This window comes from Argiope bruennichi, chromosome 8, assembly GCF_947563725.1.
Source record: "Argiope bruennichi chromosome 8, qqArgBrue1.1, whole genome shotgun sequence".
In the NCBI taxonomy this organism is placed as follows: Eukaryota; Metazoa; Arthropoda; class Arachnida; order Araneae; family Araneidae; genus Argiope; species Argiope bruennichi.
The window spans coordinates 31,272,824-31,299,468 of NC_079158.1; positions in this window are offsets into that span (position 1 = coordinate 31,272,824).

The window sequence follows — 26,645 nt, forward strand, 5'->3', positions numbered from 1 at the left end:
ACTTGTCATAGACAATCCCGCTGACGAAGTCTTCAATTTAATACGAGTTTGTGCAGTAACTTCTGTGGGTAAAGGCTCCTGAGCACCCGAGAACCTCTTTTTACAGAGGGGTTCTTTCACATACCTCACTGATAGAACACAGGGTAAGGAACAAGCATGTCCGAACCAGAGCTCGGACCCGGGACGCCCAGATCACGGGGAAGACGTGCTACCCCTAGGCCTGAATGCCGGCATGTTAAAATGGTATAATGTCACATCAAGAAGCATTCTGTATCAGCTAGTCTAATTGGTTAAGGCAAAGTATGCATGTCGAATTCGAATCATGAAACAAGATGATAGTTTCCTGCCCTGGAACGCCCTCTTGATTTTCAATCAAGTACAGCAACTTCAAACCTGCAAATCAAGTACTACCTATGTGCTCTAAGATCGCTTCGACAAAGATTTCTCTTACATCATCTTTATAATGAATTCTTGACTAAATAGGCTGCACCAAATGAGATTAATCATAGTAAAACAATAAACAAGTATAACATTTGCACTGGAATATTTTTCGTATATTAGGATGCATGAAATAAAGTTACGCGTTTAAAAGCTGTTTCAAAAGTATTTCACTAAGCGCAGTGAGTTTCGAAAAAACTGTAAACAAAGAAACCAAATTCATAGCAATAACAAAGCCAAGAAAACGAGATAAATTTCTAAGCAGTTGAATCTTATTAAACGAGGCATAGATATTAGATTAAGGATTCATCGCTTATGAATATATCTAGAATTTCTTACCTTGTTAATGTTGGTAGAATCATCGAGAATGAACGAATCAATGGCTAGATTCTGCATTGAACACACAGGGTAAAAGTGTAATTTAGTATGCCCCTTGATGCGCCATGGATGCCAAGTCGGTAATAAAGATGGCGGACAAAATAAATAAACACTTCTGCGAAACAGTTGCAGTTACCACTTTCTGCATTAAAATTATGATCGTTACTGTTAAGTAATTGTTTTATCTGAAATTTTTATTATTCTTTTTTTAACCTTTGGAATTACTATTGCTGCTTTTATTAACAATTTTGAAGTAAAGTTTTTCAAACCGGCAGTACAGGTCTGCTGTGTACAGAGCAAAATTTAGAGCATGCAATGCCTTCGGCATCGGAAGAAGGCACAGGGTAGAATTTTTCAACTTAATAAAAACATCCTACCACTTCGCTAGTAGCGGGAGCGGGAACCTAGTAGCTAGCTCAGTGAACATAAGGACTGTGTAGATAACAGGAATAATACATAATCAAAAAAAAAAAAAAAAAAAAAAAAGAAAGAAAGAAAGAAAGAAGCAATGAAACCATTCTCCATACTAAGTTTCAAACAAGCATTCTTTTTCCAACTTCATCAACTCGTAATATTATATATATATATATATATATATATATATATATATATATATATATACAGTACACTCCCGATTATCCGAGGAATTGGGTGGCGCGGCCGCCGCGGATAACAAAAATCGCGGATAATCCGAAAAAAGCTAAAAACGGGTATAGCAAAAGAGAAAACAGTCCTTCCAACTTTGAACAATCGTTTTATGTACAATAAAACGTAAAATAAACAGCAGGAAATGTTTAATTAACACTTAATGTTTTAGTATATCACTCAAAGCTAACCTAAAATGCATTTTGTTAATGAAAACAGAAAAGAGCTTTGTACTTACGAGAGGCGTCAAGGATACACAGAAAAATGAATACATATGTACTGTTTTAATACTGTAATGTATTATGTAATTACAAAAGCATAACTGTAAAACTACACCTTTTTGAAGAAATCAGTCGTTTGTGTTTGCTTCTTGCTTTGGAAGCATTTTCTCTTGATCCGAGATTGCATTTTTCGTAGCATAAGTTTCTATATTTGCCATAAATAAGCACCATGTTAGCAAATTTAACGTTTCGCTCAGTTTTGTGAACATTTTTATTTTCTTTGCTTTACGTTTGTAAAAAAAAAAAAAAACTTTGCACGGCAGGCGTGGATAATCGGGAGTCTACTGTATATATATATATATCACTCACTCTTCATCCATTCTGAAGGTTCAAAATAATTCCTGCCATCCTATTCACCACACATCCGTTCTTGAACAATTAGCGCCATAACGAATTATCAAGGAAACCATGAGATTCGAAAAAGAGTTACGAAAAGTGCAAGGAATTCCATTGCAGTCTGTTTCTTAAATTCATACTTCAGACGATTTCTAAAACGTATGCTGACAGTTAAGTATTGTAAAAGAATAAATATTTTCTGTTCGTATTCACATTAAAAATAAAAATTACAATGTCTTAATAGCATTAAAAAACTTTTAATTATAATACAAAACTAAATTAAAATCCTTAATCGATATTTTTTAATTATTTTTAATTTAACATTTTTCATAAAATAGTTTTAGTTTATGTACAACTCAACTTTTATAAAAAGTAATAAACAAAACAGCATTAGGATTACTAGAAGATCGTTTGGTTAGGTTGCCATATTGGTGACAAACTCGGGGGCAGACAAAACTACACTTCAACCACATAGTTTGTTTTTGAAAAAGTCAGTACTGTAATCTGGATCTGTTGATTGTTGAAATCAATTCGAATTTCCAACGTCTGGAAGTGAAGGCAATATTGTGGAGAGAGTTCTATATTTAAAAAAATTAAAACACGAAACAGAGTTTAAAAATTCTCCTTTGTTCTTTGCCTGTCTTCTAAGTGAAAACTAGGAATGAAATAAGTTCGTCGCACTGTTATGTTTACACAATGAGGTGAACCAAAAGCTCCAGCGTTGTCAGATTAACGTTATGATCGCGTTCTTCAGAGTCGTTATTGAATTAACAATAGTGTAATAAAATCATATCTTCCTTTTTTATGAAGAATCATAATAAACTGTTGTTGCATCATTTAATCACAGTTCAAAATTACGAAGTTTTCCCCAAATTTGTTCAATGAAAGCACAAAACATTCTTTAAAAGAACGTATTGCTTTAAAATTGGGTATTAATATAATCAAACTTTAAAATAGACTTGAAAAATTGCTGTGCTGAATATTTCATAATAATATATTGTTTCCCATTAGAACTTTCAATATTGCATCTGATTTTGATTGTTGTAATTATTCTGGATTCGGAAATCAAGGGGATATATTACCATTCTCAAGTGACGTTACTGCGCTGATAGCATCTTATAAGAATTTCACATTTCAAACAAGCTATGGTTTTGATTGCAGACTGACTTATCTTCCTCTTGCATTAATCTGGTGATAAGATTTTTGCATTAGACTCAGAGAAGCGCCATTTGGTGACCCTATACCACCAAAGATATTTAATATAAACCACAGGCTTGGTTTATATTAAATATGCCGTCAAAACTTACATATCCTTATTTTAGTGTGGCGTGAAAGTTAAGAAATACAGATTGGTTAGATGTTTTTGATGCAATCTTGACATCTGACTTCATTTCAGAATAAAGAAATTCACCCCCCAAAAAGAACTTACATAGATTTAAAATGGAACATTTCTAGCTAAAGTAAAAAAAAAAAAAATACTCACTTAAGTTATGCAAACTGCAACTCATATTCACTAAATTTCTTTAGTGACTTTGGTTAAACATTTATTGAGAGCCCCAGTAGCCTCGGCTTCGTGATCTGAAAATCCAAATTTTGAAACTCGATGTCATGGAAGATCCAACATGTATATTGATAAAGTGCCGGCGTCCTGGCATAGGGGTAGAGTGTCTTCCCCATGATCTGGGCGTCCCGGTTTGGGCATGGTTGTTCTTCAGTTGTTCTATCTGTGAGATGTGTGAATGTGCCCTCCTGTAAAAAGGGGTTGTGCAAGCGAATAAGTGATGCGTGAGTAGCAAAGTCGTACTCTTGGCCCTAGTTGGCCTACTATAAAAACAAGAGACGCTCCCCCACCGGCTTAAATCGCTGTCTTCGTAACAGCGGGCTTGTCCATGGCATGTGCCATAAGAAACAACAACAACAATATATTGGTGAAGTGTATTTGATGTATCTCTCTTCTGGTAATTTGATGTGAAAATTTGATAATGAGGTTTATCAAGTTTCCGTATGCCTGCCATGGCTCAAACTGACAAAGTTCCTTCCTAAAGAAGTCCTTGTGTAGCTTTTAAATGAATATAATATAACTAAACTGATTATTTTCACGTTAAACTCATCTTTAAATAGCTTAGAAAAATCTTTTGAGGCGAAATATCAAATTTTTTAATTAAAATTCTAATGAAATTTTCACGAAACTGGCTTTTTAATTTCTAAATATGAACTTTTATTGAATTTTTATTAAATGTTTTTAATCAGTATTTTTTCGAAACTTGAATAGATGTTTTCCTTTTTACAATGAAAAAAATTTCTTAAGTACGAAATAATAAAAAAAAAATGAATTCTAACCACAAATTAATAAGGTAAATGAAAATGTCAGCACAAAAATAACAGTTATTAATTTGATGAAATAAGTAAACAAGTAAGGTACGCGAGGTTTACAAGAAAGGTGAATTATAGTTTAATTAGTTTTTCCTTTAAGCGCCGTTTGTTTTCAAATTCAGCTCCTGTAAGACATAAAATTTATGTGGAATATTCTTCACAATTTAATATGCCTATGCTTTAATATGCGTGAAACTGAATTCAGCACCAATTTTAAGAATTTTATTCTTCATATCTTTATATTAAAATGGTTAAAAATGAGGTTTTTATTTATCAAATAATTAAAGTAAAATATTTGAAATTTCATTCTTATAGTTTTTTTGATATAAAAATGAAATTTGATTGTGGTAAATAGATTTATTTAATTTGTCTACATTTACTGTTTGGTTATTTGCATAATTGTTCACTTTTTTCTGTTTGAAAAAAAAAGAAAATACTTAATATTAATTATCAACTTAAATATCATATTTTTCTTAACATTTAAATGATTGAACTCATCTGAAATATTACTGTAAATGTCTTAAAATTTTATTTTATTCTCCCTAAAAAACTAAATCATACTTTATATCAATTTTTACTTTCTCATGGACGAAGTATTCAAAGAGTATTGTAAAGTATTGTAATGGAAAAAAAAACCCCTCGAGATTTAACGAATCTCTATGTTTCAAAAGCTTCACATTTTTTGAAATTTTGTTTATCTGTGTTATTTGAATTCATAAACGCTTTGAGATAGACTGAGGAAATACGGTGTATGGTCTTTAATCTATATTTATATATAACTCTTAAATTTTGAATGAAATCCACTCATAGGAAGTCAGTCTTTCCGGCTGTCCAAATATATGTTAACAGGATAATTACAAAATGAAGAGAGCTAGATAGATAACAAAGGATTTAACATCAAAAACAGATTCAACAACGAAAGTGGAGATAAGTTTAAAACATGGATCCACATCCAGAAAGGTTTGACTAACTGATAGTCTGTCCTTTCTCATGCAAGCAAAGGCAATCACTCAAAAACGCAAGGACTGAAATAAATTAATTTCCTTAAACTCTTCCATGATCTTGTGACTACATACTTAGATCTGTATCAAAGTTTGTTTTCAAACAATTGTAAAAAAAGAGTCCAAAATACATAATCGATTTTCGGGTACTTGTGTATTAACCGCATCCCAATAATTAATTGGTAAAAAAATTGCTAATAATTGCAAAAGGATTTTCGATAAAAATATTAGATTCTCACAGAAGATGCACATTTTCGTAATTACTGCTCGTCAATGCCATGCAAGGTATTGTCTGCCTTAAGATTTACAATTTTATTCGGGAACAGAGGTGGGTAACAGCTTTTGAGAGGTCCGAGAGTCTTGAGGTGACCACTTGCGCTGATTATTTTATTTCTTACATTTCTTACTTATTTTATTTATTTTACAAAATTAATAGAAATATAATTTTGATGTATACTCTATACAGATTCTAGCTAATTTGTATAAAACCTTTTTTTTCTTTTTTTTATAGAAAAGTATCGATTTATTTCAAAATATACATTCAAAGAAAATAACAAGTGCAACAGTTAAGAGAGTTTCATCCCAGCATTTGCAATATAATAGCAATTACTATCTCCGAATTTCATGGAAGAATTTTGATTTCAATAATTAATTTTATTGTTAGAAAGTAAATGCCAGTTCTTTCCATTTTACAAGAACATTTTTTTTTTAAATCTTCTGACCGGAATATAAGTAATTCTGATCTGCAAAGTACTACTAAGTAGCCGTGAAGGAAGGATGGTTCAAAAGATATTCCGGTTAGAGGGTTAAGTTTTTGTTACTGCCTGAATAAATCACAACCTTTAAATATTTAAATAATACATTATTAGGATCTTCAAAAGTTGAAAATCTACTTGGAACAAGTTAATGACTCCGGAATATTCCTGACTTTTACTTTTAAATTGGAATTATACATTCCAATTTAAAATCCAGGGAATTGTAAATTCCAAGTTACCTTCAATGTTACAGATTCCTATGTAGCAGTTTTGTGATTCCAGAAACTTAAATGAAAAAAAATAATAATAATAAAATTGAAGTTCTAAAGAATTAAAATCTTTAAATGTTGTTTAGAATTTTTCCATTCAATTTTAATATGATGCAGTTTAAAGTCAGGTATATTCATTATTTAAAATTTAGAATTTTAAATATTTAGTTTCAGCTAAGACCAAAGACTTTAGTTTTACCAGAATTTTTTTACATACCTTTTTTATGCAGCAGTTTTATATTTCCCTATGTCTGAGGAAAAAGATATAAAACTGATCTTCCAAATTAATGAAAATTTTCGAATATAATTTAGGATTTTTCGCTACTCATTTTTAAACTAATACAATTTAAGAAAAATTGTATTCATTAATTATAAATTATAAATTTATTTTTGAAAATGTATAAACTTTAAATATTTAGTTAAGAAATTCTTAACAGAACTTTTCCCCATACTTGTGTATCAAAAAGCTGCGCATTGAGTCACCATTTCAGCAAATTTCATCTAATGGCTCTTAGGAACATTAGCCGTTATTTTCATTGTTATTTATCCATTATGACATTATATGCCATTAAAAATTTATCATCTTGTTATTCATACAAGGATACTTGATCCTACTTATTATTTATACCATTCATCATCTTACTATTCCACCTGCGGGATATTTTTAGATAAAAAATTGTAATTTGAAGCCTCTCTGTAGTAATTTGTTTGTATCTGCTGTCACAATATTAGATACAAATAAGGGAAATTGGATGGTCATTCTAAAGGGCAATCTTTCATTTGTCATCCGAATTATACATAAAGTACTTATTTTTCAAATAGCAAGCTTTATATCGAAATTCTTTGGAACTAATACTTGAATTCTTTTATTGGTGAACCCTTTTCAGAGCTCACTGTATATTTGCTAAAGAGTCTTGTAATATACTCTTGTAATAAAATATGCAAGAGTCTTGTAATAAAATATGCAATTGAAGCTAATTTTTGGTCATTTATGATTATATATGAAGTATGATTTCAATATAATATTATTATAAATCAGTGATACTGCTTCCCTGCATGGTTAATTCAATCACTGGAAAGAACGTTTTACGATTAGCTCTGTTGGATGCTGATCGGATACCGAATCAGTGATCTCAGGACTTGGCGATTTGGCGACGAATTTGGTGACTTTGGCGACAAAATAGATGATACTGGAAACATTTAGAATTTTAGCAATCGAGCCAATAAGAACCAAGATATGCCTGATTGTTCTAGAACCTTCTCTGCCCTCTTCCGGGAACTATAAAAGGCCGACAGTCTCAAGCTGCAGTCAGTAGTAGTTGTGAATCGAGTCGACGAGAGGATAACGAAGCAATGTCGGAGTCGTGTATTGAATTGTAGAAACAAACGGCGGAATAGCTGTATCAGTCCGGCGAAACGCAAGCGTTTGCTGAATTGAGCTGCGTGCCGAGTCCTGGTGCTTATTGTGGAAGCATCATCGAGTCGTGTATGGAGTAGCCAGTCGTGTAGTAGTGTGTTGGCAGTTAGATACAGCAAAAGTGAGGAGACAGTGGAGAATTGCATTAATTTGGAGAGACAGTAGAGAGAAGCTTCAAAGATTCTTTCCTCCTGCTGAATTCTGTCTGGCTGCTTTGTGTACTGTGGTTGTTTTTGCAATCGATTACTACTTGTGGGCTACTGTTCGTTGTAGTGGGCTGGTGTACTGTTGTGTATTGTGTGTGTGCGTATCGACTGTAAATTTGTTTTCTGCATATTCTTGTCTTTATGTTTAATAAAAGTCTTAGTCTTACTAGAGGACTGTTTTCTTCATCGACCAACAAATCGCGAAAGAACCCCGAATTTGTAACAATGTAGCAAGATTTCTTCGACATTTTCAGATAAAATGTATGATGTAACAAGAGGAAATAGGGTCTGTGTAATGAAATTAGTCATTCGCATTTCGACAAATTTACTTTTAAAAAATGAGAATGAAACAATATTAGTTAGCTTCCTTCTAGTATATGGTATATATTATACATTATACATTGTAGAATGAGGACTGCATGTTGTAGAATATTCACAATACCGCTTAATATTGAACAATATTCTATAATGTTAGTATGAAATATGAAACAATATTGTAATCTAATATAGTATAATATTGATGAATATCGTGTATGTCTATCTATCCATAGATATATAGAGAGGCTTAAAAGCTGTTTTGAAACAATGCTCGAGGCACGTTACTTGAGTTATTAATAAGATTCTATTTTTTACAGAATTACAAAACTACGATTATTCTTTTTTATCTTTTAAACGTAAATTTGGATCAACATGACGAATGCCAATTCCTACAATGCGCCAATAAATCCTACAATCTTTTCCAATTCATGGAGCTTATATCTCTCTTTTGTACTTCTTTCACTGCGCTATCGCTTTTGGTTTAGAATTGCTAAGTACTTTGTTACCAGCACTCCAAGTTTTGAGAGATTCCATTCTAGGGTGTTGCCCCCTTTTGTAACTGCTCGGATCATGACCCGATAGAACTAGATTTGAACACCGAACGTGATGCTATACCGTTTGGTAGCCATTTAACTCCATGCTCCATCAATGAAATGTGAAGAGGCTGATAATGCTCTACAAATGATATTGAAAATGAACTAACAATTGTGTTATAGCTATAAAATGCAGTTTATTGGGCTATGAGAAGGGGTATGGAGTCATCCCTCTACCAATGGTATAGCGTCGCGTTCGGTGTTCAATTCTGTTCTGGCGGGTCATGACCTGCTCAGTTACAAAAAGGAGCTTGCCAATTTAGGTCATCGGTAACAGTTAGTACTTAACAAGAATTATTCTATATTAAAGTTAGCTTTAAAAAATTAGTGTATCTATTTTAAGGACTAAAATTCCCGATATTCTCATCAGATACCAGCTCTGGTACACATTCCAATCTCATGATTTGACTCGTTAAGCTGGCGAATTTTTCGTTATTCCTCAGAGCCATCGATATCTTGAAGCTCGTATGCCTTTCAACCCTTTCGTGAAAAAGAAAAGGCCCATTACTTGCAAAGGAGACACTTCCTGACTTTCTAATTGCCTTTTTTTCTCCCTTTTATCTCAAGTCGGACACTTACAAAGAGATCGAGGCGATTAAATATACATAAGGGAGTTTCTTGCGCGTCATCCAACAAAAGGGGGAATCGGCTTCTTTTCCGCTCGGCCATTGTTCGCGATCGTCTATCTCCGGTGGAGAGGACTTGACCCTTTGTGATTTTTTCCCATTGTTGCCGCATCTTCTTTTGCCTGATTGAGAGGCCGATTGTTTTATCCTATGGATAGGAGAGAAAGAAACATTATTGACCTTTTAGGGAGGCCAGCAAAAAAGAGCCTCTATTGGGTATGGAATCTCCTGCTCCTTATCTAGTCGGAACTGCGATGCATCAGCGTGATTAAGTGGACCCCGTTAGGGTAGCAATTTTGCTTATCGTCTATTCGAATTTTAAATAGTAATTTAATTGCATATATATTCTAAATTCAATAAGATGCTGTATAATTTTGTGAAAAAATATTAGGGTATCCCAAAAGTTTCTTTCTTATCGCGCTATGAATGGCCTTATCTGGCTGTCTATCTATTAGCCGTCTATGTCATTGGTTACAGTCAAATCAGAGCTCTACTATACCCCAAAAAAGATGTATTGTTCATTTAGTGGGATTGCAAAGGCGTAAATTTTTACGAGCTCCTTCTTCAAGGAAAACATTAAATTCTACGAAGTACTGTCATCAACTCAATCAATTGAAAGCTGTCATAGAAAAAAAACAGCCAGAATTAAAGAACCGAAGAGGCATTGAGACATTGTTTTTCATCATGACAACGGGAAACCAAATATTGCATTAGTCGTAAGAGAGAAGCTCTTACAGTTCGATTGGGATGTTTTACCGCATCACGTATACTCTCCAGATCTCGCTTCATCTGATTATTACTTCTTTCTGTCCTTAAAAGATTTTCTTTGTGGTAAGCGCTTTAAATCCATCAACGAAATAAAAGCGCACCTGGAGGATTATTTCTTTTCCAAACCCAACAGTTATGGCAAAAAGGCATAATGAGGCTTCTTGTAAGATGGGAGAAGATTATAGAGCAAAAGGGTGCTTATATAACAAAATAAATAATATCTTAAAGAGTAAATATTGTGTATTCATTTCATATTAGAAATAGGAAAGATACTTATGGAACACCCTAATATTACGTAGTACGGATTTTAATAAATTACATTTTCTAAAGATTTTAGGAGAAAACTGGCTTGGGTGTGTTTCGCCTTGAAAAAATTTAAGGAATCTTGCCTCCAGCCCAACCGCATTAAATAATTTTTTGCCATATAACAAACACATTGGTCAATTAATTTCTGAACAGTGCTAACTGCAAGTAAAGGCAGAGGACAGAATTTTAGGTTTTCTTCTTTTTTCTCATATATATTTTTTTCAGTCATGATACACCTTAGTCTCGATACTACTTGTGGGAATTTTTAGGATATTATATGGTATTGCAAATATTGAGCAATTTCGGCATTAAAATTTTAATCTATTCTTGAAAAGTGTGAGCATTCTTTTCTCATAGTAATAAGATGGAGCTTTTTTTTTGAAAGACTTATCTTAAGTTCTGTTTAATTTCATATTTAAATATGCCACTCCATCACCTTTTCAGGATTCCCTAATGTTCGACATTTTTCGGATAACTTCTGGCATTCGAATAAATACATTTCAACCATTCTCTAATTTGAGCTCATCGTTGTTATGGTAATGAAATATTACAAATTTGTTCTTAAATTTTTATATTTTTAAGGAATTGTGTATTAAAAAAATATAAAAATTACACAACAGATAATTTTTGGAATGATATCATATAAATTGTAAATTTTGAAAGTTTGTGGGGCATGCAGTGAATATTAATGGATATATATATAAAATTATTTTATCTTTAAAACTGATGTTGAATGAAAATACAAAATATTTTAATAAAATAAAAATATATTTTATTCTCAATAAAAGTAATAAAAATAAAATTCTTCATTTCCTGACAATTACTCAGATTAAAGTTTTTCGTGACGAACAAAGTTTTTGAAAAAATGTTTTGGATAATTGAAAATGCTTAGGGAAATACAAGCAATATCAACTATAAAAAAAAGTGATTTTCAATACTATACTTTGATTGCTTTTTAATCTATGTCTATGAAAATTCTTTGGACAAATATTAATTGCAATTTTTTCCTTCTTCTTTCATCCTCATATCTTCAATCATTATGAAATCAGAAGTGGAATTGAGATGGAATGGGTGAGAACATTCTTTTTTCTTATGTCTCAGGAAAAAACGAGTGTAATTTTGAGTTTCGACTTCTAGACAAAAACAAATCTCTTGCAGAAATATATTTAAATGTGAATAGTTTATAGTTTATGGAAATTTTTTTTATTCAACTTAAGTGTCAAAATATTCTCTACATCTTCAAAGCATATTAAATTTTCATAATGCTCTAAATTGAAGCTGAAAGTATGTTTATGCAAGAAAAGGCTGAATGATAAATAAGAAAGAGCCAATTTCAAAACTTGAAAAAGTGAACTCTTTTTCTAAAAAAATAAGCAAATTTTATAACAAAATCTTATTTTCGACATTAAACAAGGAGTAGAAAAATATTCAGAATATCTCCTTCGTAAAAAAACTTTTGTGAAAGCTTGATTTTATCGTGTTATTTTAATGTGATTTCTTTTTTCATTTTATGGTGAGAGTTTATATTTTACTAAAATGTGAATCTTCAAACAAGTAAATTTTAAAGAAAATATTTTTGTCTCATAGTTACAAAACTGGCTGATAATACGGATGTTGAAATGTTTATAGTAACGCTTCCGGTAAAGAAATTTTTGTGACATTTTACTTGATATTGCTTTCCACAGTGTTAAATTACGGAGGATTTATGTAAAACTGCATAAAAGATTTTAGGATTTCCTTCCATTTACAATTTAAAAGCGCATAGAAATAAATATCTAAATATCATATATTTTCTAAAATATTATCTTTTTAAAAAATACATAAAAGAATGATTGGAGTTTGATTTGGAGATATACAGTGGCTCCCAAAATTGAGTATACACTATACTCTTTCTTCTTTAACTTTCTTCTTTTTGATCTTAACATTCCTATTTATGGCCAATATTTATAAGAACAACAAAATATACATTAACAAAGGTATTAGGCTAAAAAACAAAACGGAGGAATCAATAATATTTTTATTACAGTAATTTTTATGTCAAAGTTACAAATTCCAAAGTCACAAAATTGAGTATACACCTTATAAAATATGTGACTTGACTACTATTATTTATTTTCAAATGAATAAGTAAAACAGTTTTGTTACTTTAATTGGAAATCATTGATTTCCAAGCGAAAACAAATGTTTTGGTTATCATAATCAGCTCCAGAAATGAAACAAATGTTGAAATTCGGAAACTTGTTATTCGATTGTCTGAAGATGGTAAATCTCTACGAGAAATTGCAAGGGAAATTCAACGCAGTCAAAGATGCGTTCAAAAAATTATTCAGAAGCATAAAATGTATAGCCAAATTGTTAATAAACCTGGAAGAGGAAGAAAAGAAATCCTCAGTGTCATGACCAAGAGAAGAGTTATTCGAGAAGTAGCAAACAATCCTAAGGTGAATACTGCAAAAATTGCTACATTTACTTCAAGAACAATTGGAAAGTGTGTTTCTGCAGAAACAATTCGAAGAGTAATCTGAAAAGCAAATTATAATGGTCACGTAGCCATAACAAAACCATTCATTTCCAAAGTAAATGGAGAGAAAAGAATTTCATTTACTAAAATTCATATTTCAAAACCTCCGGACTTCTGGAATCAAGTACTATTCAGTGACGAAGTAATTTCAATGTTTTTGGTAGTGATGGTCGATGTTATGTTTGGAGAAAGCCCAATTCTGAACTACCTCCTAAAAACAGCAATGCTTCTGTCAAGCATGGAGGTGGTTCACTTCTTGTATGGGGCTGTGTGTCAGCAAAAGCAGTGGGAAATTTAGTTTTCATTGATGGAATCATGGACAAAATCAAATATTTGGATATATGGAAGAACAATTTAAAACAAAGTGCCCAGCATTTGGGTTTAGGATCAAGTTTTCTGTTTCAACAAGATAATGACCCGAAGCATATAGCTAAAATAGTTAAGTTATGATTGTTGTATAATTGTAAATTGCAATTGCACACCCCTCCTCAATCTCCAGGGTCTTAATGTGATTGAAAATTTGTGGCACAATTAGGAAAATCAGATCAAAAACACAATATTAGGGGCAAGGAACACTTAAAAATAGTATTACAAGAAGATTGGTTGTAAATTGGTCGAAACAACTCAAATTCTTGTCAACTCAATGCCACACCGCTTACAAGCTGTTCTAAATGCAAAAGGATATGCAACAAAATATTAATTTAAGTTTTTCTCTTTTTCTTTATAGATTTTGCTAGATGTATACTCAATTTTGTGACTTTGGAATTTGTAACTTTGACATAAAAATTATTGTAATAAAAATATTATTGATTCCTCCGTTTTGTTTCTTAGCCTAATATTTTTGTTAATGTATATTTTGTCGTTCTTATAAAAATTAGCCATAAATAGGAATGTTAAGATCAAAAAGAATAAAATTAAAGGAGAATGAGTATAGTGTATACTCAATTTTGGGAGCCACTGTATTTAGAAAGTAAAATTCTGTGACAATGTTCTTATGAATATTTTAAAATATTAGTTTTAAAGGGTTTTATTTTATAAGAAATTGATAGTCTTGAGGTCTAAAGGCATGTACAAGTTGTTCGTGTTTGGTTTTATTGTCGTTAAATCAATCAATAAATAAATTGAAATAATGTTAGTGAATGATATCTCTCTATTATAAAAAAAGTTATCTAAACATTGCGTTTTATTCGCTTCGTGATTGTTAGATAGTGAGTCACCTGGCCAATTACATTTGAGGTTTTTTTTTGCCAATATTTTTTGAAATATGCAATGAAAATATTATTCTGTCGTAGTAAGGTAACGATGAAAGTCGTAGTAAGGTAAGGTAACGATTGACGATGAAATGATATAAAAAAGATTTAAAGTAAAGGTTTAATTAACACCAAATGAGTTAAAAATATTATTTGTTAATTCTACTTTTATATACACCGTTTGTGGCAACACTAATAAGTATCTTTCTGGTTTGTTTATCTTCTTCGAGTAACGGAAATTTGTCGTCTCTCGGTTAGGAATCTTCTAGATATACCTAAGCAATATAAGTATTAATCTTGAATTGTGATAGTGTAGCTAGCTAATGGTGCCATTATTGTTAATGGCATATATCTCCGTTTAAGACTCCCACGCATCAGATGCTATTAATGATGTTTATTTTGCGTCATTCATAGTTCACCTATTATTTATTTTTTTGCAGGTGCCTATAAGAGTTATTAGAGATCTTTGTGGTTTCTAACTTTTTGTTGTATGCACTTAAGTCTTGGTTTCATTCTTAAATAAGTAACGTCCACAGACAATGATTGATTTTCTCATTAATGCTTTTTAACATTTCTGTACTTACAAAATTTGCCAACTATTTGGTTATAAATATTAAATGAATCAAGGTAGAGAGATTTCTTTTATCACAGAAAAGATACAAAAGAACAGAATGTTTTGACATCAAAATAGAATTAAATGGCAGCATGATTTAATTTGTAAACTATGCTACCAATATGTTCCTATTTCTTGACAAAGAAATTAAGATTAATTTCCACGTTTTTTTTTTTATGTAAATGGAATCTATTTATTTTTAATAGTTTCAGAAATGCTGATTTTTGAAATTACGGAGAATTTTGAATCACTCTGCATTTATTCAATTCAAATTTCCTTAACCATGTGCATTGTGTCTGGCAGGTCATTTTTTTTTAATAAAAGTTAAGATAAAGTTTCATGCCATATTGATAAAAGAAAGTTACTTAATTTAAAATCTTATCCGTTATGCCCCATATGTCATGCATGCATCAAATCACTGTATAAGCTAACATTTTTCAATATGGCATAATTCGACAAAAAATTCAGATAATTAACAGAAAAACCTCAAGTATTCGATGAATTCTTAATTAAGGGGTTAAGTTAAGAAGAAATGGGGAAATAAAATGAAAGATCTATATCTATTAATAGAGATCTTTACATTAGACTTTCAAACTGTATTTAAATTCTGTGAATTTGCCGAGCAATTCTTTTTGAGTGCAAATTATACCATTTTTTCATTATACCATGAAACTATCTCAAAGAACTATCACCCACTAGTGTGGCATGGAAGTTTGGAAAGGTTTCAGAGTTCACTATTTTAAACGATACATTTCACTATCGTTCAAAAAAATAGATCTAAAAATTTTTGCAAAAAAAAAAAAAAAAAAAAACCCTTAATGTTGCAATAATTTTTTTAAAAAAAACATTTTAGATTTCTTTTTTATAGAAAGATATATTGTAATGTTATCATGAGAGGAGGAATAAGAATATGTATAACAAAAGTTGCCACATAACTTACGCAAGCTTTCCTAGTGTGTACAACAATGGTGTAGGGTAGGATTATCTCCACTCTTATCACGATACATAACTTCATTGAACGAGACCATGGGAGATGATAATTGTTAGGGTTTCATCCTCAATTCATCCTGAATCATGAAGTTACAACGATGATTCAGGATGAATTGTGTTACAACGATAGTAATTCAGACCACCATTCGACTGCCAATTAACTTAGCAGTGTAACATATCATGGGAAAGCCTTTACTTTCTAGTGATTTTTTCTAATCCCTATCGTCATTTCCTTTGCATTCTTTTCCAGCTTCTTTAAACCTCCAAGCTCTAAAAATCAGTAAATAAGAGGAGAAAATAACAGTAAGGATGTTTTTTTTTAAACGCCAGATAAAAGAAATATACCTTTGCATTACAGGTTGCAAAGAAAAAATTTTCTAACTCGAAATCAATTTTTTTGCTATATTTCTTAAAGAAACATTTTGAAGCATATTCATATCAAGACCGCGCCCACTTAAGAAATATTCCAAGAAACATTATTTGAAACATATTCAATTTATTACCGCTCCCAATTAATGTATCATTATGAAAAATATTTCGATTATTTTACAATTATAACCTTCAATAATTATAATATCAATAGTAAGTATTTGAAAAGAAGAAATACGAATACTTTCAGTTTATTTTCAGAAAGTAAGTCTAAGACGACTCTGAATTCGCTTTGTCGGTATAACTCATGCATGGTTACAAGCCTTTATTTTCAAAAATTATGTTTTGAAGTGGGCACTTTTTCTCTTTTTTAATACACATGGCAAATTGCTTGCTCGTAGAAGTAAGTAGGAATTGAATTTGGAATATTTTATAAAAAAAATCCTTATTCAACTTACACTCTTAAAAATTGAAATGTATTTTGCATTTCTGCGAGCACATTACATTTTATTAAAAACGGATTGCTTCATATAGAAATTGAAATCCTGTTACTCAATTGAAGACTATATTAAATAAGCCTCAGCTATGGAATTTCCATTAAAATAACTATGATTTATTCTAAAGTCGGTTTCAATCTTAAAATAGGATCAAAATATAATCATGCATATCTCTTCCGCAGAACTATAAAAATATATTGAATTTTGGTTTCATTTCTGAATTATATTTAGCTTTTTCAAAAGTAGTTTTCATAGAAGCTTGATTTTATTTTATCATTTTAATGCAGAAATCTTTGTCCTATTTCTCCATGTCGTTGTAATCTGCGAAAAAGAGTACTTATTTTGCTATGCTTTGAATAAAAAAAAGAAGCAAAATAATAAAACAGGTTTGTATTTCTTATGTATAAAAGAAGTTGAAGGAAACACTATTTGAAATGCCTGTAATAAATCTTGAAAAGGAAATATGTCAGATATTATTACAACGCTTTAGTATGTAATATTATTTCAAGAGATTCTATTTCATTTTCTTAGATAATATTCCTTACGTAATTTAGATTCCAAGAAACAACATTCAGAATTATTATATGCTGTGAAGGAATATATTTTTAAGAGCTTGATCCGAAATTTATTCATTTTCTTATGCAAATACTTTAAAAAAAATTATTTTAATATGGAAAGCTATCTGCATACCACAGAAAAAGAGCAGACTCTTCTTCACGAATACATATTTGAAATAAAAGAGATGAACTAAAAAGAAGAAAATGTTTTCATCAATGTATCATGTATAGTCAGGTGAAGGCGGGTAAGAAGGTGGTTTTTCAACTGTAGATTTCAAAAAAATGACAAACACCAAAAAGACTTTTAACGTAAAATATAATGTGTATGATGGAATGACAATTAGCTTAATGGGTATTATTTTATTCTCTTCAATAATATGGAAGTTATGTGGGAATTAAAATTAGATAATAACATCGTTTCTATTCATCTAGACGAATTTGGCCAAAATTCTCCTCTTCCCTACTATACAGGCTGTTGTCGAATCCAAGCAACAAATTCAGAGGGGTGATAGTAGGCATCAGGAGGATAAAAAAATCTTCATACAACATTTGGTCCCAAATGACGTTTAGTAGGTGAAAATCGCAAAAATATAGAGAGTTGGAGAACTGTTAGAAACTAAAAAATTAATAAAAAAAATAACAAATAGTGTTTCAACTGTGATTTTTTTTTAAATGAAATCATATTCTTAAAAGTTTTCGATTTGATGATCTAGGGGGTTGTAAATTACTGAAAACGAAAAAATAGTTTAGAACCCATATTTGTAAAAATATTAAAACTCGAAAAAAAATAAAAGCTTGAAAATGTAAGGAATTTTATATCCTATAATTTGATATAAGCATGTAGTGTGAGAACCGGGGCGTTTTAAAAATATCCAAGAATAACTAAAATGGGAACCAGAAAACATCGTTGCAACATCAGTATACCGATGTTCGAATAAAGCGTTGTCGAATTCGAAAGATAAATTCAGAGAAAAGATAATAGGCATTAAGTAGATGAAAAATTACCAGAAAAAATAGGGTCGTAGGTACTGTTTATTCAGTGAAAATCGGAAAAACAAACGCCGAAAAGACAATGAGATTGGCGAAGAGAATGGCCTTATGAATGCGTGGATTAGGAACAAGGTAATCGAGAAGAAGACTTCTCGTATGCAAATTTTTCATGTGTTCAAGAAAAATAAAAGCAGTGAGCAAGTATTCATTAAAGAGCATTGCAGAATTGGTCGTTAAACTTCATTCGCAAACAACCAGTCAGATTTCACGAATGTAACTAAAACGTGCTGGTGCTCCATTATGCATTAACCAAATGTTCTTTCGTACAATTGTCTTTTCTTCCTGCAGTAAATCCGGAAGAACGTGCTGCAAGAAAACAAGGTACTTTGTGCCGCTGAGGTGTTCGGCTAGAAGACAAGGTCCAAAGAGACTGGGACTCTGCCCAGATGTTAATATCAAACGTTCGACGAGATAGTGATGTGGGGATTTTCGAATGACCAAATATTCGCATTGTGCGTGTTGAAGAAGAAGTAAAGCAGGCTTCATTTGAGAATAAAACCCTAGCAGAAACGTTTGCCTCTTCCTGTGTGGCATCAAGCACCCAGCGTGCGAACTCCACCTGATTTGCTATTTTCACTGAAAAACGTTACCTGCTACCTTATGTTTTCTGGTAATTTTTTATCTACTTAATACCTATTATCCTCGTTCCAGAATTTATCTTTCGAATTTGACAACGCTCTCTGCAAACATCGGTACTGATGTTGCAGCGATGGTTTCTGATTCCCATTTTAGTTTTTCTTGAATATCTTTAAAAGTCCCCAGATCTCGCACTACATGCTTATATCAAATATGGATTCTAACTACTTTTTTGCTTTCAGTAATTTACGACCTTATTGATCATCAAATGGGCATGTTATTTCCATGATAAAAAAAACTTTTAAGAATGTGCTTTCACTTTAAATAAATCATAGTTCAAACATCATTTGTTATTTTTTTATTAATTTTTTACAGTTTTCAACAGTTCTTCGATTTTCTATATTTTTGCGTTTTATACCTACTAAATGTCGTTGGGAACCCCATGTTGTATGGTGATTCTTTATCCTCCAGAGGCCTACGATCACACGTCTGAGTTAGTTGGGCGAATTCGGTAATACTCTGTATATTGTTACAAACCTGTGATGCTGCTTCTCAGCATGGTTGGTTCAATCACTAGAAAAACAGTTTGACGATCAGCTCTACTGGCTGCTGATCGGGTGCCGCGTCAGTGATCTCAGAGCTTGGCGACTAATTTGGCAACATTTGCAACAAAATAGATAGTACTGGAAACTCACAGAATTTTAATAGTTGAGCCAATAGGAAAGATATACGCCTGATTCGGCCATAACCTTCTTCACCCGCGTCCGGTAAATACAAAAGGCCGGCAGTCTCAAGCCGAAGTCAGTCGCGAAACAAGTAGTAATCGTGTCAAAATTCTACGGATAATAATTGGATCAGTCCAGCGAAGAGCTTAAGCGATTGCTGAATTGAGCTGTGTGCCGAGTCCTGGTGTTTATTGTGGAAACAGCATCGGGTCGTGTGTGGAGTAGCCAGTCATGTAGTAGTGATTCGGCAGTTGGATACAGCTAAAGCGAGGAGACAGTGGAGAATTGCAGATGTTTGGAGAGACCGTAGAGTGGAACTACGTAGATTCCCTCCTTCTGCTGAATTCTGTGTGGCCACTTTGTGTGCTGTAGTAGTTTTTACTACCGATCACTACTTGTGGGCTACTGTTTGTTGTAGTGCGCTGTTGTGTGTTTCCTGCGTTCGTCTCGGCTGTTTATTTGTCGTCTTCGTGTTAATAAAAGTCGTCATCTGTCACTAAAGGACTGTTTATTTCATCGACCGACAAATTGGAAAGAATCTTGGATTAGCCGTAACAATATATTCCACTACATTTGAATTATATGTTGGAGATTTATATGTTTCATATATTATTTGTAGAATTACATAGTGGTTGAATTACATGTTACAGAAAAAGGCAGAAACTCTAAATTAATAATAAATAAATATATAAAAAATAGAGAATTGCATAAAAAAATTATGTATTTCTGTATTACTCAACTATTTTCAGTAATGATTGATATTGACATCGTTCATCTCTGACTCTCATAATGCGAAATGAATAACAAAAATTTTTTCAAAGCGCAGATTAATGGACATTGAGCTCTCAAATTTGGAGCCTAATGATTCTTTGGTTTTTAATTATCCCTAAGAAATGGATAAATTTTTTAAATGAAACTTTAAATAAAAAATAGACAAAAGTTTAATGCTCTTTTCTCATTAACTTCGAAATTTATTATTACAAAAAATTTTATATCCTTTAAAATTATTCTTTATTTTTTATTTTTTTATTTTATATCTTTTAAAATTCAACAAAAGAATTGTTAAATGATGTCAGTTTTATTTCCATATATTTCTTCGTAATTTTAATATCATTTTTATGTATATATTACATCAAAATCTTTCATTAGATACTGTATTTATACTCACGCGTGTTAAAATGATATTAAATATATAATTTTTGTTCCCACATTTAAAAGAAGATAAAAATATATAATTAAAAAGAAGATAAAATTTTTTAAAAACATTAATATACTTCAAAGTTTTAGAAAGGAGTTCCAAATCTGTTTTAAATTTTCCTTTTTCTTATTGGAATTTTGAGTTTCCACATCCGTGCCTACTTAAACCAATTCCGAGAGACATGCAGTTGAATTTGGCAGTCGTTAGGCTTAACTCGTTCTGAAATTTATTTCCGCCATTCTTTGCAAAATCTGAAAGTAGAACACATCAAATGTTTCTGAAATCGACTTTGATGCAGTTTTGAAGAAAAAATTAGATTTTATTGCTTTTTTTTCTCATATACGAAGTGCATATTCGGAAATTTTGTTTGCTATTCAAAACTTCAAATTCAAACAACTGGAAAAATTTTATGAATATCAGAATTTCAGATCTCCGAAATTTTAGAAAATTGTAGCTTAACAAGTAACACAATCTAAAATTTTCAAATCTTCAGAGGATCAAGGAACTGTTTTGCAAACAGTGATGAATACTTTTGACTTTTTTTTTTTTGTCACAGGTATAAAAAGAAAAAGTACTGTACTCGTCAAAAAACTCGAAACTTAACATTTTGGCGAATCTTCATGTTCCATATCTCCCTGCTTCAGAAAAACACATTTTTAGGATTATGTCTGTCTATGAGCTTCGTTACTTAAAAATGCTTTAAGCTAGATAGTTAAAATTTGGTACATAATCTTTACACAAAATTTGGAATTTTTTTAAAATCAAATTTTGAACAAAATCCATTTATAGGAAGTTTGACTTGCTGCAAGTGGACTCGACAATTAGGAAATTTAAATAATTATGTAATTTAGTTTACAAAGTGCAGATTTACATTTTTGATCCAATTTGATCGAAATTCGTTCCTGTGTCGGCTGCCTATCGATTGGTGTTGTAATGTCCTGATCTAGACTGATCAAATAACGAAGCAGAATTTCCAGACAATTCTTCATTTTAAAGCCTTATATATACAAAGAACAACTTGTTCTAATCTTGGTTAAATAAATAGTTATTCACCTGCAATAGGAGATACAACAGTCAAAGTCGAAAATTTTTCTTGTAACTCAGTTCTCCATCACGTCAACATGACCACTCCAGGGGTAGTTTCTCAGACTCCGAACTTGTGGGCGTAGTCCAACCATGTCCTGCAATTCGTTTCTTTTCGCCTCCTAAAAAAAATCTCCGCACTTTATTTCGGCGACAATCTCCGCCTCTTAATTTACATTGGTCATTTGAGCTCTCTTTCGGCCAATCGAGGTTCAGCCATATGCTCTCTCAGCGGCGCCAGTGGGTCGTGGGAAGGTCCTTTCACAAAGAGAAACATCTAGCATCCAGATGTTTGGACACCCCTTTCTCTTTGAAGGTACTATCAATACTTATTGGACGAGGAATTCCACATGTGGCCTGTCATTGTAAACGCTAATGAACAGATGCGAGACCACCCAGATGAAAAGATCCACCATTTGGCTATCTCGAGGGGTTTAGTAAGCAACAGCGACGACACAGCTGGATGTAAATGTCTTTATCAGTACTCGGAAACGGGAAATGTTACAGTGTATTCGTCTGCATGCAAATGCAATAAATCAAAAATTAAAAAAAATTAATAAATGAAATTTTACATTCAATTTTATTACTGAAATTGAACTTTTATGTAAATTTTTTCTCCAATCGGTTCATAAAAAGACATCCAAAATGATCACACGCCGTTCTTCACTATAACTCATATCACAAAACGTTCATGCTTGGCAGGACAAAAAAAAAAGAAAAAAAAAAAAAACAGCACGCATGACATTCATGGCCTAGCCCAAAAGATTCCTTTTAGGGTGTAGAGGGATACGAAAAACATTTTTATTAAAAAATGTCTGAGAAAGTTTTGGTGAGACCTGCCCCACTGGTTTCACATCAGGAATGAACATGTGGTCTTATGTTTATATAGGATGTAAAAGAAAGGAAGAACTGTTCGTTACTATTTCCGAAAAATTCAAATTTTCATTTCTATTGTAAAAGGTAGAAAAAGCCAGGATAACCTGGTTGATAGGACGTTGGGTTGTGAGTCCGAACCTGACCGGCCGAAGACTTCCCCTGTATGTGGTGGCTGGCACACCTATAAATCTGCCGTGGCTACAAAATCCTCCATGGCGAGACATTACCACTGGGGGTACTGGTTCAGAGGTGATCGTTCTCTGATTAAGGTCTAAATTATGATCTATGAATGAAATGCATGAATGAAGTCCATCCCATAAAAAGGGTAGTGATGCATGAGTAGCTAAATCGTACTTTTGGCCCTAGATGGCACTTTTGAAACAAGAAGCGCTCCCTCGGCTTAAAATAGCTGCTTTCGTCAGCCGATTTGCCTCTGACAAGTGCCATTAGAAACAACAACAGCAACAGAAAATTGAAATCGGTAATGTTATTTTTTTGTTAATTACTGCTGAAATATAACTGAATAATGATATGCAGTTACTGAATAATAATATTCATTAATTTTCCAAAGGAAATTCTATTAATAATAACAACTGCTATCTGTTTAGTTTTTTTATGAGCCCGAAAAATTCAAACCTTTTTTATACTGAAATACGAAATAAAAATTATTTACTTAAATGAATACAATTTTTTGCTCAGAATCCACAAACCGTATTAGGCCCTCCGTCAAAAGTACATACTCGATTTTCTTCAACATGAAAACAGAAACAGATTATAAGAATACATTTACATTTTTTAAAAATATGAACAGATACATTCCCGTTCAGGGGAAACTGCTAGATAATTTATTTATTGTATTTAGTTTTATCCATATATTGCTATTAATATCCAAAGAACGTGTTATATAGTGTTTAATTATCCAATTACTTTCAATTATACTGCCACTTCATTTACTGAAATGTGAATATCAGACAATGTGCCGCGCATTGTCTGGCAAAAATGTTATCCATTCCCTCTCTTTTCAACATAAAAATTAGGGAAAGCTAAGATTCCCACAAATGCTCAGATTTTTATTTTCATCTTAAATGAACTATATAAAGAGAAAATATTGTAATTGTCATAAACTTCTTCCTCGAGATTTTGACGAATCTCCACATTTCAGATCTTCGTGAGTTTGAAACACATATTTTTGGCATTATGTCTGTCTCTCTTTGAATACGATAATCCAGAAAGAGCTTCTTAATTATGAGGAAAATATTTGGTATATCGTCTTTTCACCAAATTTGTAGATTTCTATTAATATTGATTAAAATCCATGCAGAGGAAGTCATTGTCCGATTGTCCCAATATAAGTAACCCCGATAACTACAAAACAAGAAGACATAGATGAATGACATTTGGTACAAATACTTAACATATGAAATTCTCTTATATTAAATTTGGGAACAAATTCATAAAGGGGAAAACCATCTGTATGTGTGTACTTTCACAAGAATGCAAATACGATAATTCTAAAACGAAATGATTTAGATGTATGGTATTTGGTATAAAATTTTGTGATAACTATTGCAGTTCTAATTTTGATTATAATTAGATGAAAAATAAATAATTAAAAAATACTCATTCGGTTTTCTGGTATTTTTGCATCAACCCCATCCCAGTGATTAATTTAAAAAAAAAATATTTTCAAGAATCGTATGCGAATAGACTCCTTCGGAATTATCGTTCACTAATGGCATACGATCGTTAATAAGTACATTTATTAACGAGTTTGTAAGAAGGTTTAGGAACACCATTCGCTCTAGTTATTTTTTTGCTTCAGTTCAATTTAGATTTATTAACATCCCATTTTAAAGCAACACTAGGGATATTTTGGGACGGCCCTCATACTTTTGAACCGTGGTCAGATAACGAGGATGAAACCTGAGCTGGCATCCCCTTCTCCAAATTTCCGGGGGAACGTTTGGCCTTGACGGATTTATCGTGCACCAGACCCGCTTACATGACGATTCTTCCGTGGAATCGGGCCTCGAACATGAAACCCTCCAGTTCTGAAGACGAGATCTTACCACCAAGCCACAACGACTTCAGTTATTTTCTTGCAAAGGCTAAAAATTTAGCTCATCATTATAAATCCAAGGCTAATATCTATAATAAAACGGACTGCGACATACGTTTACTTCATGCTTAAGAAACTGGAGGAAAACAAGGGTGTGTGATCTGCACAATATTGAACAAAATGTACTTGCACAATATTGGGCATTTTTCTATTTATTTTCATATTATCGTGATTTTAATCGAGTATTTGTTTTGAAATTCTTATTGATGATTGATTGAGCTTAGTTTTGATATTGATAATCAATTTTGATCTCATGCCCATAGAACAAGTTTCATGCATCTAGACATTGTAGTTTGGAGTTTTCGTGTTCACATCCATTTAGACAGGCAAACAGAGAAAAAGCCTGTAACTAACAGATTTAGTCCAGAATTATTCATTATCTATCTAACTATTTATAATCATCAAAATTATCTGTATCCATCAACAATTTTTTGAAATAAATATAGAAAATCCGCAATTGATTCGCTAACAAAAAACCTTGACAATGAAAATAGTGTATGAAAGAATTACATTTGCTAAATAAGGACCAGTGTCTGCAATAATTTTAATTCACAGAACTGTTAAATGATTACATGTGTGTGCGTGTGTCGTGTTTTAATTTCTGGATACAGAAATCTTTTCAAACTTAAATACTATTTTCAATATATTAACTAAATTTAGACTGTTTTCTTTTTTGAAACGCAGTATTTTATAAAAAAAATCAAAAGATTTAATATGAGTTTTATTAAAAGCATAAAAACAGCTTCAGCCGAACAACCAAAAAGAACATTCGTTTTATTGCTGCATAAGCAAAGAAAATTGAACCATCTGAATATTTAATATATAATCCCCTTTATGGAATTGAATCCCTAAATGTTGGAGAATGTCTTATATTTCAAGAACCGAATTAAGTTTTATTATAAATGGATTGTACTAAAATGAAATTGAAAAGTAGGCTGATATAATAACAGTTGAATATAAAATAAGGCACAGACACAATTTTCAAAACTCGAGACATCGATTTTTCTGCATCGAAACTAGATTTTATAATAGATGTTTGCTTTTTATTTTAAACGTGGTCGAGAAAAAATTCTATGATTTCTTCGTGTAAAAATTTTTGTACAATTATATTTTTTCTCGGAAATAGTTTGCAATGCAAGTTTGATATGCTGTTATATTCATGTTGTAATTTCTTTATTTATGCCTGAATGTTATTAGTTAGAGAAAGGTTTAATAATTTATTGCAGCTTGAAAAAGAAATAAATACAATAAAAAAGGAGTATCACTTTTTACTTATAAAAATGGTTTAGAGTGTATATTTTAAATTATACAGTAAAACCTGATTTTATGGGGCACATAGGGACCGCATACCGCACAAAAAATATTCGGAAATTTCATTAATATTTACATATAATAAACAATTTTGTACGACATACTACAGAATTGTTTTTTATGTGGCGGACAGGGACCGCATAAAAAAAGTCTCACTTTCACTGCTACGTCAATTATTTAAGAAATACATGAGAAAATAC